Here is a 13444-nt window from a genome sequence, read left to right as displayed (position 1 = left end):
TTAATGCCATACAGCATCCCACTGTATTGACACGTCATAATTTACATTGCCAAAGATTTCTAAATCTTCAAGTATATCTTAAATTATTTCCTTAGTTATAAATTCCCCAAAGCGGAAATGCTTATTACAGGAGTGTATTTTTTTGTGTCTGATGAGTTTTGTCAAATTACCATCCAGAAACATTGAACCAATTTACAGGGCTGCTAGCAGTACATAAGGGTATCTGTTTCTTCAAAACCATTATTATTTCTTATTTCTGTCAAAGTGATATTCGCGTTTTCGAGTTAGTCAAGTTAAACATTCTTTTTCTTTTTGGTCATTTGAATGTATTTCTCTGTGAAATGCCTGTTCATACCCTTAGCCCATATCTTTATTTGGAGACATGCTTTTTATAATAATATCCAAAAATTAGTGAGGAATTCCCCCACTGAATATTAATCCCACCAATAAGAGATTATTTTAAAGAAGAGATATTAATTGTATGGACATTAAAAGATCCTATTAAGGTTGGTAACTTTATATGAACCTATTTTATAACATTATATTATAGAACAAGACTTCCCAACTTATCCAAAAAGAAAAAGAAAAATTAAAACTTGAACTGGGATTGCAAATGTCTCTCTGAAGCTATGCTTGCTTTCCATAAATGGAAAAACTTATGATACTAAGTTGGCATCATCAGCAATGTTTTGTTGTTCTTTTTACTGTTCTGTTATTCCAATGAACAATTATGAGCATATTGAAATTGGAATTGTTTTACTAGCTATTATGATAAGTCAAGAAAGGAGACTGTAACTATGGATGATAGACAAGTTCCTCATGCTATTATCTTGAATCAAGAATTTAATTAAAATGTGCCACTTTTGAGAAAAGCACTAAGTGTAAGACAAAAATGAAAAATGTCCCCCTCCACCCATCCAAACCAATTTAATTTAGGGCCTCTTCTCACAGAACCATGGAAGTGGCCAATATCCAAATTACTAATTCCTAATACATTTTCAGAAACAGGTTTAGATTAAAATGCAATTTCAAACCACAGATCATGCTTTTTTTTTCTTTTGCAAACAAATCAGTTTAAAAACTTGCAAAGCTGTTACCTAGAACAATGCTTCTCAAATTGTGTTATAAACCACTTTTTTTTTTACATTTCCAACCCTTCAAAGATAGAAACTTGTAAAATACAACAAAATGAATTAAAAGAATAAAATTGTTAAAAGGTACAAAACACAACGTCAAATTTTTATTATTAGATTCAAAAGAAATAAAATTACTCTTTTTTTTTTTTTTGAGACGGAGTCTTGCTCTGTCGCCCGGCCTGGAGTGCAGTGGCCGGGCTCCGCCTCCCGGGTTTACGCCATTCTCCTGCCTCAGCCTCCCAAGTAGCTGGGACACAGGCGCCCGCCACCTCGCCCGGCTAGTTTTTTGTATTTTTTAGTAGAGACGGGGTTTCACAGTGTTAGCCAGGATGGTCTCGATCTCCTGACCTCGTGATCCGCCCGTCTCGGCCTCCCAAAGTGCTGGGATTACAGGCTTGAGCCACCGCGCCCGGCCTAAAATTACTCTTTCATATTACTCTAAAAGTTTCTAAATGCTTATTTTCAATTTCTCTCTATATCTTAGCTTGAACAAAACACTTCATGGACTAGCACCAGGCTAATCCCTAGACCACACTTTGAGTAGTAATTATTTAAAATTATTCTGAGAGCTCTGAAACAAGATCAGACACAGGTAGATCACTTTGATCCCTGACTTAATAATCCTAACCCCTTATTAAACCACATGCCTTCCCCTCCGCCTCACTGTCAACTTACACATACCTTATTGGTTTATGTATGTACTATATACGTACTGTAATATAGTAATATCTGCATGAATTAACACAAATGCAATTCTGGGAGGCAGCAGAACATAGTGATTAAAAGTACATGTTCTACCACTTTTTAGCTGTGTAACTTTGGATGAGTTACTTAACCTCTCTGTATCTCAGTTTACTTATCTGCAAAGGGTTGATGTAAGGATAAAATTAGAATATATGTATATAGAGCTTATAGCAGCACCTAGAAGATAGTGCTACATAAATTGCAATTATAATTACAATAAGACATAGATAATTGAAAGAAAATCACATGGTTCTAGGTTTTCCAGCAATCAATATAAAGAGGAAACTTTAAGTTGCATGATTTATAGTGTTCATGCAATAAAAACTGTCAAATAGTTATGGTAGGGCTAAACTATTACAAATACTAAGTCCTGAGAGAAATTTCACCCTTGGATTGCCATAAAGTTGACTATGTGATATAAAAATTCTTCACATCATCCCTGGAGCAAATACTCAACAAAAAAATGTGAGTATTTCTTATGGACAGGACACCATGATGAGCACTGAAGAGGATCCAAATTTGAAAACATTCAGTCCTTGCCCTCATGAGGTTATAAACTAACAGGGAGGATATATTACAAATGTAAATAATTATACAAAATGAGGCATAATAACTACCCACAGAAGTAAATAATGCAATAGAAATTGTTAAAAACAAAAGCTACACTTGAGGAAATCAAGAGCAATGCCTTGATTACATCCCTATTCTTCTCTCCTTCAACATAAAATATAAAGGCTGTTTAGAACAGGCCATGTCCCCAAGACTATTGTCCCTTCCCTGGCCCCCAACACTTCTTACCTGAAATTTAAGATGCTTTATACTCCCTTTTCTTTTAGATCTTAATGTCTTTCTTGAGAAGTGCACAGCATACTCATCTGCTCTCAGGATGTACCTCATGTGACTCTTCACTCTTTGGAAGCCCCAGAAGACCCATCTGATCTCATAGCACATAGCATAGCATGGGTTACAAACTCAGGGGACAACTAATTATTGAGTATTCATGAATACTCCCAGACTACAAGGCTTTCTGAAAGTGATGGTTAAAATAGTAGCTGTTAAACTTTTGAAAAGAACAGACCACTGTAACATAATTTTGTAAGATTATGACAAAAATTTGGGCACCCTGGGCAACATGGTGAAACTTCACCTCTACAAAAAAATTCAAAAATTAGCCGGCCATGGTTGCATGCACCTGTAGTCCCAGCTATGCAGGACGCTGAGGCAGGAAGATGAACTGAGCCTGGGAGTTCGAGTGTGCAGTGAGCCATGGTCACAGCACTGCACCCCAGCCTGGGTGACAGAATAAGACCCTATCTCAAAAAAAAAGAAAAAAAAAGAAAAAAAATTTGTCCTCTCCCAGAAAAATTTACACCTACCAAAAATTTGCATAAAATTTCAGAGTTCAAGAATACCTCTCCCTTCCAGATTAGTAAATCCTATCTTAAAGTAGTGCATTATCCTAGATGAAATCTACTAGTCTGATCCTTATTAGCTTTCTGTGATTAAGCCCAGGATATATGACCACTGAAAATCAGAAGAACTTGGATAGGGGTTAAAGTCACAAAAAATGGCTATCAGGCCAATAAAAATGTTTAAAGAGATAAATCATGAAAGGCTCAAAGGGAAGATCATGGGTTATTTATTAAATGATGATTGTTCTCCCCCTCTTCCCCACCTCCCTGCAAAATTATTACCTAGGAAAGAATCCACAGAGAACTGGTCTTAAAATAGACCACGGGGCATTTCAATGGCTCCAGAACCAATCTTAAAGTACGGAGCACAGAAGAATCAGCAAATTCTGCACAAGAAATAAATGTCTGATAGTTTCTGCCTCTTCTGATTGTCAATGTCTTTTGATAGATATCTATGGGGATCAATATTAGTAGAATGTTGTCAAAGTTAGATAGGCTTAATTTTGGTAAGTTTAACAACTGCTCATTGAGCACCCACTATGTATGAGGACACAAAGTGACCACATGGCTCAGCACTGTATACAAATAAGTATGGCATAATTCTGCTGGTGTTGAGAGTTAACTGCTTTTACATACAGGAGCACAAATGACAGCCCCATTCTACTGCCTCTGAAGCAAGAATCGTTTTGTTGTTGTTGTTGTTGTTGTTTTGAGATGGAGTCTCGCTCTGTCGCCCAGGCTGGAGTGCAGTGGCGCCATCTCGGCTCACTGCAAGCTCCGCCTCCCGGGTTCACATCATTCTCCTGCCTCTCAGCCTCCTGAGTAGCTGGGACTACAGGCGCCCGCCACCACACCCGGTGTATTTTTAGTAGAGACAGGGTTTCATTGTGTTAGCCAGGATGGTCTCCATCTCCTGACCTCGTGATCCGCCCACCTGGGCCTCCCAAAGTGCTAGGATTACAGAGGTGAGTCACTGTGCCCGGCCCCATTTTTAAAATCTTTTAATTCATATACTCCAAAAAGTCTGAATTTTCCAAACTTGGTTCATCTAACTTTCACACTTAAGTCTTTGCTTAAGGCTTTCTACAAATGAGTTCATACAAAATACATTGCTTAGATTTTAAAGACAAACATGGAGTTAAAATTCTAAAAGAACATGCCAAAATAAATTTTAATGGAAAAAAATCACCTATTAGAACCACTGATATCTTTAGGTTAACCCTCTTTATCTCCTTTTGAAATGGCCCATGCCTCAGTTAACTAACATAGGAAACTAGAAAACGTTAATTCTACATGTCTCTTGGAAGGCTGAATTATCTGACTGAAGAAGTCTAAAACAGGCTAAGAATGGCCCAAAATTACAGGCAACAAATGCAGAAGGATCAATTCAATCCAATCCATAACACAAATTTACCCCCATTAAAACCTCTTTCACAATTGAACATTTACCATTCGTTTTCTTCTCTGCATTAACTTACTAATAAAGTCAAGAAGAATTACACTCATCTCAATGTCCACTTGTAGCTACCACTTAATATTAATATACTAATGGAATGTTGTATGCAATGAAAAAAAAAATGACTTTACTAGATTATTCTGGAAGCTAGAGAATGAAGAAGACCTGAGGCTAAAATGAGGATGACAGGCTCTCAAATATATTCTTGTTTATTTTCAAAACAGATAAATAAGAAAAGAAGAAAGAAATATCCACATTTTATAGATGGAACAACTGTATTCCAGACGAGTAGAGTTTAACACAATGCCTGTTATAGTCTAGGAGCTGTATGGCGTTTCATAGGAAATAAAAAGAATGAAATATAATCCATATTCCTCAAGTTACTTATAATCTTTACACAAAACAAAACCCACAAGATAGATTTTTTTAAAATCATAGCTTTGTGTATTAAAATAGACTAAGTACTACAAGAGAGTTAAACTGTGACATGAGGGTTTAAGGAAGGAAGATACTATATTCAGTGGGGTGAATCAAGGAGGACATCAGGAAAGAGATGCCATGTAAAGGAAGGAGTCGGAAAGGAGAAGTTATTTCTGACTAAAACACAGCACTATTCAGGAAAGGGATGGACCATATGGAGAAGAATGAGTTCTGACAATAGCCTAGTTTAGATGGCACATAGCTTACATTTAGGATAATCTGAGAAAAGACAAAAAATAAACTGAAGTCATATTGCAGTGCACCTAGCAGAACGATGCTAAGCAACAAATGTCTGATGGAAAGAGAAATGTGATTAAATCTACACTTTAGAAATATTCAACTCACAGGAGTTTAAAGGATAAATATAGGGGATGAGAGACTAGAGAAAGACCAGAAGTAAACTTTAAGGGGTCAATTAATTTAAAAGTCAGGTTCAATCTGTTATGATTCCCAAAAGGCTACAGAATCCATTATGACTTTATATTTTGCTTGATTTACCAGCATATGTGTAATTGCTTATCAAACAATAATGCAATAATTTGAATTTCATCTATATAAATTATTTGAAAAGATATTAATATCATAGTTTTGCTTATTTCTGTGAATCCACACTAGGTGCTTTTAAGGAATAAGGATAAACTATTTCATTTGATATGCATTTCACATAACTCTATAAAGAAAATTTTAAATGATAAAAGAACAACCAAGACCAAAATTTATTAAGAATTGATTCTGATTAAACGAACCCATATTGATATGAAGCATCTTCTATACCATCCTTTACCAGATTAAAGAGATGACAATGACAGGATGCTATAAAATTTAGGATCATAATATCTGTAATATATAGCTATCATAATTCATTTTGATTACCAATATTGCTCAGTAAAAACTATATAAATTAGCTGTGGAATTGTCAGTTTACAAGGTACCTTATATAGACTCTTTGTCACTATTTATTTAAATACCATCATCAAATCCAATCAATCTCTGTAGAATGTCCCCTTTTCACCTTTCCCCTTGGCATTCCCCAAGTTCAGGTTCTCAAAATCTTTCAGATACCTAATATCTTCGTTTTTAATTTGAACTCATCTACAGAGTTGCCTATCGCTAATCCATTTCTTGTATTATATTAGTGGTTCACCCTCATGACCATAAGAATTTGTTGAGCAGTAAAAAATACACAATGTAACGGCATAGCATAGACATATGTGCCTGTACATATCTATTACGTTACACAAAACGATAATTAACCTAGGTACAATGCACGTTGATATTTTCTATTATATTCTAGGCTCTTGCATTTTTTATAAAAATAGTTGTCACTCATTAAATTGAGTTTAGAAAATACCACCTTAGGGGCTTTCCACCATCTGAACAATCCTTGACCTAAAATTTAAGACACTTTCTTTTTTTGGTATTAATCAACCATTACAGGCTTACTTTCCACTACTCCTCAAACTTTAAACCCTAAATCAAATTGAACACTCTATTTCCCTAATACATTTCATAATTTCCTGCTTACATGACTTTGGATAAGAACTTCCCTTAATTTTTAACATTCTCTTAGCCATCCTCCAATGCCTGTCATCTGTCAAAATCCAAATAATCTTCAAGGATATTCTACTAGTCTGCTCTTGCACTGCTATAAAGAACTACCTGAGGCCGGATAGTTTTTAAAGAAAAGAGGTTTAATCAGCTCAGTTTTGCAGGCTGTACAGGCTTCTGCTTCTAGGGAGGCCTCAGGAAACTTAGAATCATCCAGAAGTTGAAAGAAAAGCAAGCACATCTTCACATGGCCAGCAGGAGAGAGTGAAGAGTGAGGTGCTAAACACTTTCAAACAACCAGATCTCAGGAGAACTCTATCATGAGAACAGCAAGGGGGAAGCCCACCCCCATGATTCAGTCGCCTCTCACCAGGCCCCTACTCCAACACGAGGAATCATAACTTGACATGAGATATGGGTGGGGACACAGAGCCAAACCGTATCAGGTATCAAATGTAACTTGCCCGTAAGGCCCTTCTGATCCCCCAAACGGGATTTTTTCACCCTCTGAACTTCCATAACCCTTTAATTGCATGCTCTAATGGCAACTGTACCTTGTATTAATTTCTCCGTGTATGTGTATTATCCTTTCAGGGTCTGTGAGGGCAAAGACTATGTCTCATACATGTTTTTACTTTCCAATACTGGTACATTATAAGCATTGAATTAATGTTTGACAAATGAAAGAATAAGAGGATTAAGAAAAACGGTAGTAGTATAGGTTAAAATTAATAGGTATGTCAAGGTCAACTAAGACATTTATTCAACTCCTCTTTATTCACTCAATATTGTCCCACATCAGTACATCACAGAACAAGCTCCTATTAAACCATTTCTAATCAAAAAAACAAAACAAAACAAACAAAAACTCATCACTAAGTATTTATTGATAATATCTTTTTTTGGTTATTTAATGATTTAGGCACTACAAATCTGCTGACTGAAGATGTTCCCAATTTAAAATGCAAAGTTGTTATAAAAATATCAGTTCAGGATCTATTACTGTGAGACCACCAATAGAGTCACATGCTTCAAAACTATACAACAACAAATAAAGAATTTATGCTTATCAATCTGGATAATGTATTCTCAGTCATTTAATAAGAATATGGCAAGACAAGATAAACTACAGGCCTAGAAATGAAGTCGAAGACTATAGGACAGAGACCTACACCTAGCATCCCAGACAACACAACTCCAGAAGGAGACATCTACAAAAGGTTTCTTTGAAAATAAATGGTAGCATAGGAAAAAAAAACAAAAAAACAAAAACAAACAAACTAAAAAAAAACAACCAGTCAAAAGGACACAGACACTAGAGATTGAAAATATAAAGAAAGAAATTTGAAAGTCAAAAATACACAACACAATGTAAGATATATAGAGCAGATGATAAGATAGGAAGAAATCCATAGTTTATAGAAGAGAGGAATATAGGATATAAAAATAAGCCAATTGATAAAATTTATAGAGAGGCACTGACTCTGGGAAAAGATAAATACGAAGAGTATACATGTGCATGTGCAATATATACACACAATCACTGATACCAAGTGGAGAAAAGTTCAAGGTTGAAGAGACAGAATGATCATTTTGCCAAAATGAGGGAGTCACATTTTCTAGGCTTTAGGGGGAATTTACAGATGAAGGCTTTGTACCTGTGATAAGTTTAGGAACTATAGTAATTGACAAATATGGTACAACATTTTATTTCCAGACAGATCTTCCATCATGTACTTCCTCATGCATGCTTGACTTTATCATCTGAAAGGGCCAGTTATGGCACAGCCTCAATAAAGCTGCACTTGGGAGTAAAAACGACACTGGTATGTTCCAATGCCAATTCTTCCTGTTTAGAGTCCAGAATCAATACTAGAAAAGCATTTCTTATGCCAAGGGACCAGGTTTAATGTCCAAAATCTTGGGAACTGAAAGGGCTTGAGGCAAGCTGTGCAATTCCGAGGAGCCAGGAGCAATTTGTACAGGGCTGTGTGCCTGTTTAATTAATGCTATGTCTGGGTCCTCCCTGAAAATCTTAAGTCCATCTTATATGTTTCTCCCACTCCAAACCCTTCAGATTTGCCATCTCAGGTTTTTCCCTCACGAAGTGAAGTGAAAAGAGATCCACAAAGTAATTTTCCACCATCATCAGGTTTTCTAAAATGCATATACTAAAAATAATTTGAAAGAGTTTCTGCTCAGCATTTTCATAAAGTAGTGTGCAGAAGGAAACTATTCTTGGTACAGTTAGTGGTTACACTGATAGGATGCCTTATTTTGAAAACTTCCACTATGATGCCCATTCCATTTATTATCATATTAAGCTTCTACGTAGAAAACAAAAGACAGAATGAATTTGCCAATGGTTTTATATCACATATCATAGTAACACGGCTCCCCTGTATTAGATAATTACAGTAAAATTTTTTTTTTTTTTTTAGGCAGAGTCTCTCTGTCGCCCAGGCTGTGGAGCATAGTGGTATGATCTCAGCTCACTGCAACCTCTGCCTCCCAAGTTCAAACAATTCTCTCACCTCAGCCTCTTGAATAGCTGGGATTACAAGCACGCACCACCATGCCCAGCTAATTTTTGTATTTTAATACAGACGGGGTTTTCCCATGCTGGCCAGACTAGTCTTGAACTCCTAAAAGTGGTCTGCCCGCCTCGGCCTCCTAAAGTGCTGCGATTATAAGGCATAAGCCACTGTGCCCGGCCTAGGTTGGAATAATTTGATACTTTTTTTTTTTTTTTTACTAAACTTATTCTTTTAATATTCAATATTCTTTTAAGAGCCTCCATATGTCAGGAACTCTGCTAGGACAGATACAAAAATGAACAGCACTATCATGTTTTTCAGGTCTCACAATCTAGCAAAAGTGACAGCCACAAAAACAATCCTAATAACGCAATGAGAATGAGACCCACAGTAGAGTTATAGAGAAGCTGCCATGGAACAGAAAGGAGGAAGGCACATTAGGATAGGTTTCACAAAAGAACATGAGGTGAGAAGGGGTTCTCCAGGAGGACAAAGAGATAAGCATAAAGAAAAGCACAGCCAAAGACTCAAACATGAAAAGCAATCTCCTAGAAACCTAATTAGTTCATTATAACTTGATCCCAGAGGTGCTTGTGTGGGAATAGCAGGATTAGACTAGTAGGATTGCCAGGGCCTCTTCTTAAAGAGCCCTCTGTGTTAGCCTAATGTGTTTGGACTGTATCTTAATCATGGGTCATTTAAGCATTTATACACATCAGCTGCCAACAACTTAGTAGCAGAGGTGGATGGAGCATAGGGCAATACTGAAGGCAAGTTGATTAGGAGGCTCTCACATAGTACAGATGAAAAACCAGTAGTGGTGAGAATGAAGTCAAGGGGTCAGATTTTAGAAGTCATACCAGCATTATCTATAATAGCTGGAGCTATAATGGTGATGGTTGAGGGGGATGGAGTGGAGAAAGAGACTGAGAAAAAATAGAAGTCTCACAATAAGGCCTAGGTTTTGACTTAGATGATGAGGTAAATCATGATACTTTTAATTAAGGAAATACAGAATATGGAACAAGTCTGTGTAGGAAGATAACAAACAAGTTTTGAATTTGTTCAGTTTACCATGCCTGTGGAATATTAAGGTGGAAAAATCATGAGCAACTGAATATACAGGTCCTTAACTACAAGCTCACTGCTTCAGCCTCAATGTCCAACTGTTTTAAAAAAAAAAAAGAGGAGGAGGAAGGAAAAAAGTGAGGAACGGAGGGAGAGAGGGAAGAGATAAGAGATTAAAAAAGAAGAATTGGCTGGGTATGGTGGCTAACACCTGTAGTCCCAGCACTTTGGGCGGCCGAGGCAGGCAGATCACCTCAAATCAGGAGTTCGAGGACAGCCTGGACAGCATGGTGAAACCCCCGTCTCTACTAAAAATACAAAAAAAAAAAAAAAAATAGCCAGGAGTGGTTGCGGGCGACTGTAATCCCAGCTACTCAGGAGGTTGAAGCAGGAGAACTGCTTGAACCTGGGAAGCGGAGGTTGCAGCAAGCTGAGATCGCACCATTGCACTCCAGCATGGGTGACAAGAGCCATACTCAGTCTCAAAAAAAAAAAAAAAGGAATCATCTAGGATGGTTTCCAAGTTGAAACCTACACATTTTTAGGAAACATGTTACTCTTTGCCCCCGTACCACAGTTCACCTTTCTACAGGCAACAGCCTGATCTATATTTGGAGATTAACCTTCCCTTACTCCTAGGAAACATATTCCCAGTAATCATGATTCCATCTCTTAGTTTAGGAATGACACACAATCTAGGCCTACCCAATCAAAGTCATCTTCTCCCAACCACAACTGACTCGTGAATGTGTTACATGTCAGATCAGTTAGATTCCGATTTAAGCTATTTAAAATGAAAACTGGAGCTTTTCCTACTACATTTTAGCCAAGAAGAATACAACTGGGAGCCATCCTCTAATTACAAGGTCCTGACTGAGAAGACAGTCTACAGAAAGTAGAGGTAAGAGAGAAACAGAAAACAAAACAAAACAAAACAATCTTGACTTTGATTATAAAATTTGGGTCCTATATCTAGTTATTTTGAAGTTAAACTTACCTTTAGATTTCTGTCAATAATAAAAAATAATTTTTAGTTATTTTTATTATTAAATTTATTATTTACGTATTTAATATTTATTAAAATTTTGATCCCTCAATTATTACTGTCAATAATAATAAACAGAAGGAAAGAACCAATGAAAAAAGGATTTCAATTAATTTATTAAGTTAGAAAGCAGACAAAGAAGGAACGATGACTGATCAGTCAGCAGAGACAGCCACAATCTACTGTTTGCATGGAAGAGAACAGAGCCAAGAAAGGAACCAAACTAGGCCACACTATCCTGAACTCCAGGAATAACAAATGTGAGATGTGGGGTTGGGAAAATTCTAGAGTCAAAAGTATTCACAGTCAGCTTTCCTCTTGTATTATTCTTGGATATGAAAAGGTAACCAAAACATTAGAGAAAAGCCTATAACATGAAAGAGAAGAAAACTAAGAAAAAAAAAAATCTCAAAGAAAACACCAACATCAGCCGGGAGCGGTGGCTCATGCCTGTAATCCCAACACTTTGGGAGGCCGAGGCGGATGGATCACCTGAGGTAAGGAGTTTGAGACCAGCCTGACCAACATGGATAAATCCTATCTCTACTAAAAATACAAAATTAGCCAGGCGTGGTAGCACATGTCTGTAATCCCAGCTACTCGGGAGGCTGAGGCAGGAGAATTCTTTGAACGCGGGAGGCAGAGGTTGTGGTGAGCCAAGATTGTGCCATTGCACCCTAGCCTGGGTGACAAGAGCGAAACTCTGTCTCAAATAAAAAAAAAAAAGAAAGAAAACACCAATATTTCAGGAAACGAAAGATAATATTTAAAATCTCTGTTTGTATTTTAAGAGGATATAGGGATGTTACATCTATAGAAAGAAAAATAAGTTGTTATTAAAAAACAATGGACAATCAAGAAAAGTTCTTGACTACTGAAAATATGATGGCTAAAATTTAAAAAAATTTAGCAAGAAAGTAGGGAAATTTAAAAAGGAAATCTCACAGAATGTACCACAAAAAGACACTGGGATAGAAAATACATTTTAAAAAAGAGAGACATGAAGATTCAGTCTAGAAGGTTTCATATCTGACTAGCGAGAGTGTCAGCAAAAGAGAACAGAGAAAATCAAAAGGAACAAATTATCAAACAACTAGTGGAAGAACCATCCTTACACTGCAATTCTATTGGCTTTGCAACATGTTGTGTATCAGATTTGACATCAAGTTTTCTCCCGTCAAAAAAATAAAAATGGCTATGGCAGTTTTAGGTCTCACATCCACACATCTCTCTGCACAGAAGGAGAAGAGCTTATCTTCTGCCAACTACCCAACATTCTAGGCTTCATTCTATTAGGACAAACATAGGTTAACAAAACCACCTCTGATCCAATCCCTGTGGCCAGAAGAATGCCATGTTCTGACCGGCTATCACCTGGATTACATGCCTATGCCCAAACCATCAATCAGAGAAAGAGGGCAAGGGATGTGTCACTACTCAATAGGGATTTAGGGAAGGGATGCAGGAGAAACAACACTCAATACAGCATTACTGTGACATTTCAGTACACCAAGCATGAAGACACATCATAAAAGTTAACAGAGAAGAAAAACAGACCACCTAAAAAGGAACAACAATCACACCAGTGTCTGCAAAAGGCTAGAGAACCATGGGGCAATGCTGTCTATGATTTGAGGGAAAAATGACTTTCAACTTAAAGTCCTAAATTCAACCAAATCAATAAAATATGAGGGCAGAACAGGAACATTTTCAAAATGGAAAGATTCCAAAGTCCCCTAAGGCAGTTTCTTAAATATAGATTATACTGAAACTAAGGAATAAACCAAGAAAAAGGAAGACATCAGATCCAGAAAGTAGCTCCAACCCAGTAGAACAGAAAGAATATAATCCCTACATATATTTCCTATAGAGATATAGTGCTTATATGTATCTTTCCACAACTATTACACTGCTCGTGTGACTTAAAACAAACAGAATTGGAAATTACTATATTTTCAGGAAAAATACAGTTATCTATTAAACTAAACTAGATAAGAACTGAAGTTACATTTTAACAG

The 13444-nt window shown here is 36.7% G+C and overlaps 1 protein-coding gene across 2 annotated transcripts in view; it reads right to left on the bottom strand.

Annotated features, from left to right (window-relative positions):
• DPH6 (diphthamine biosynthesis 6) overlaps positions 1-13444 on the bottom strand; it is a 181409-nt gene that overhangs the window by 157009 nt on the left and 10956 nt on the right. The window lies entirely within an intron of this gene.

Source organism: Colobus angolensis, unplaced genomic scaffold (genome assembly GCF_000951035.1).
Source record: "Colobus angolensis palliatus isolate OR3802 unplaced genomic scaffold, Cang.pa_1.0 Scaffold97, whole genome shotgun sequence".
In the NCBI taxonomy this organism is placed as follows: domain Eukaryota; kingdom Metazoa; phylum Chordata; class Mammalia; order Primates; family Cercopithecidae; genus Colobus; species Colobus angolensis.
This window is presented reverse-complemented; position numbering and strand designations above follow the sequence as displayed.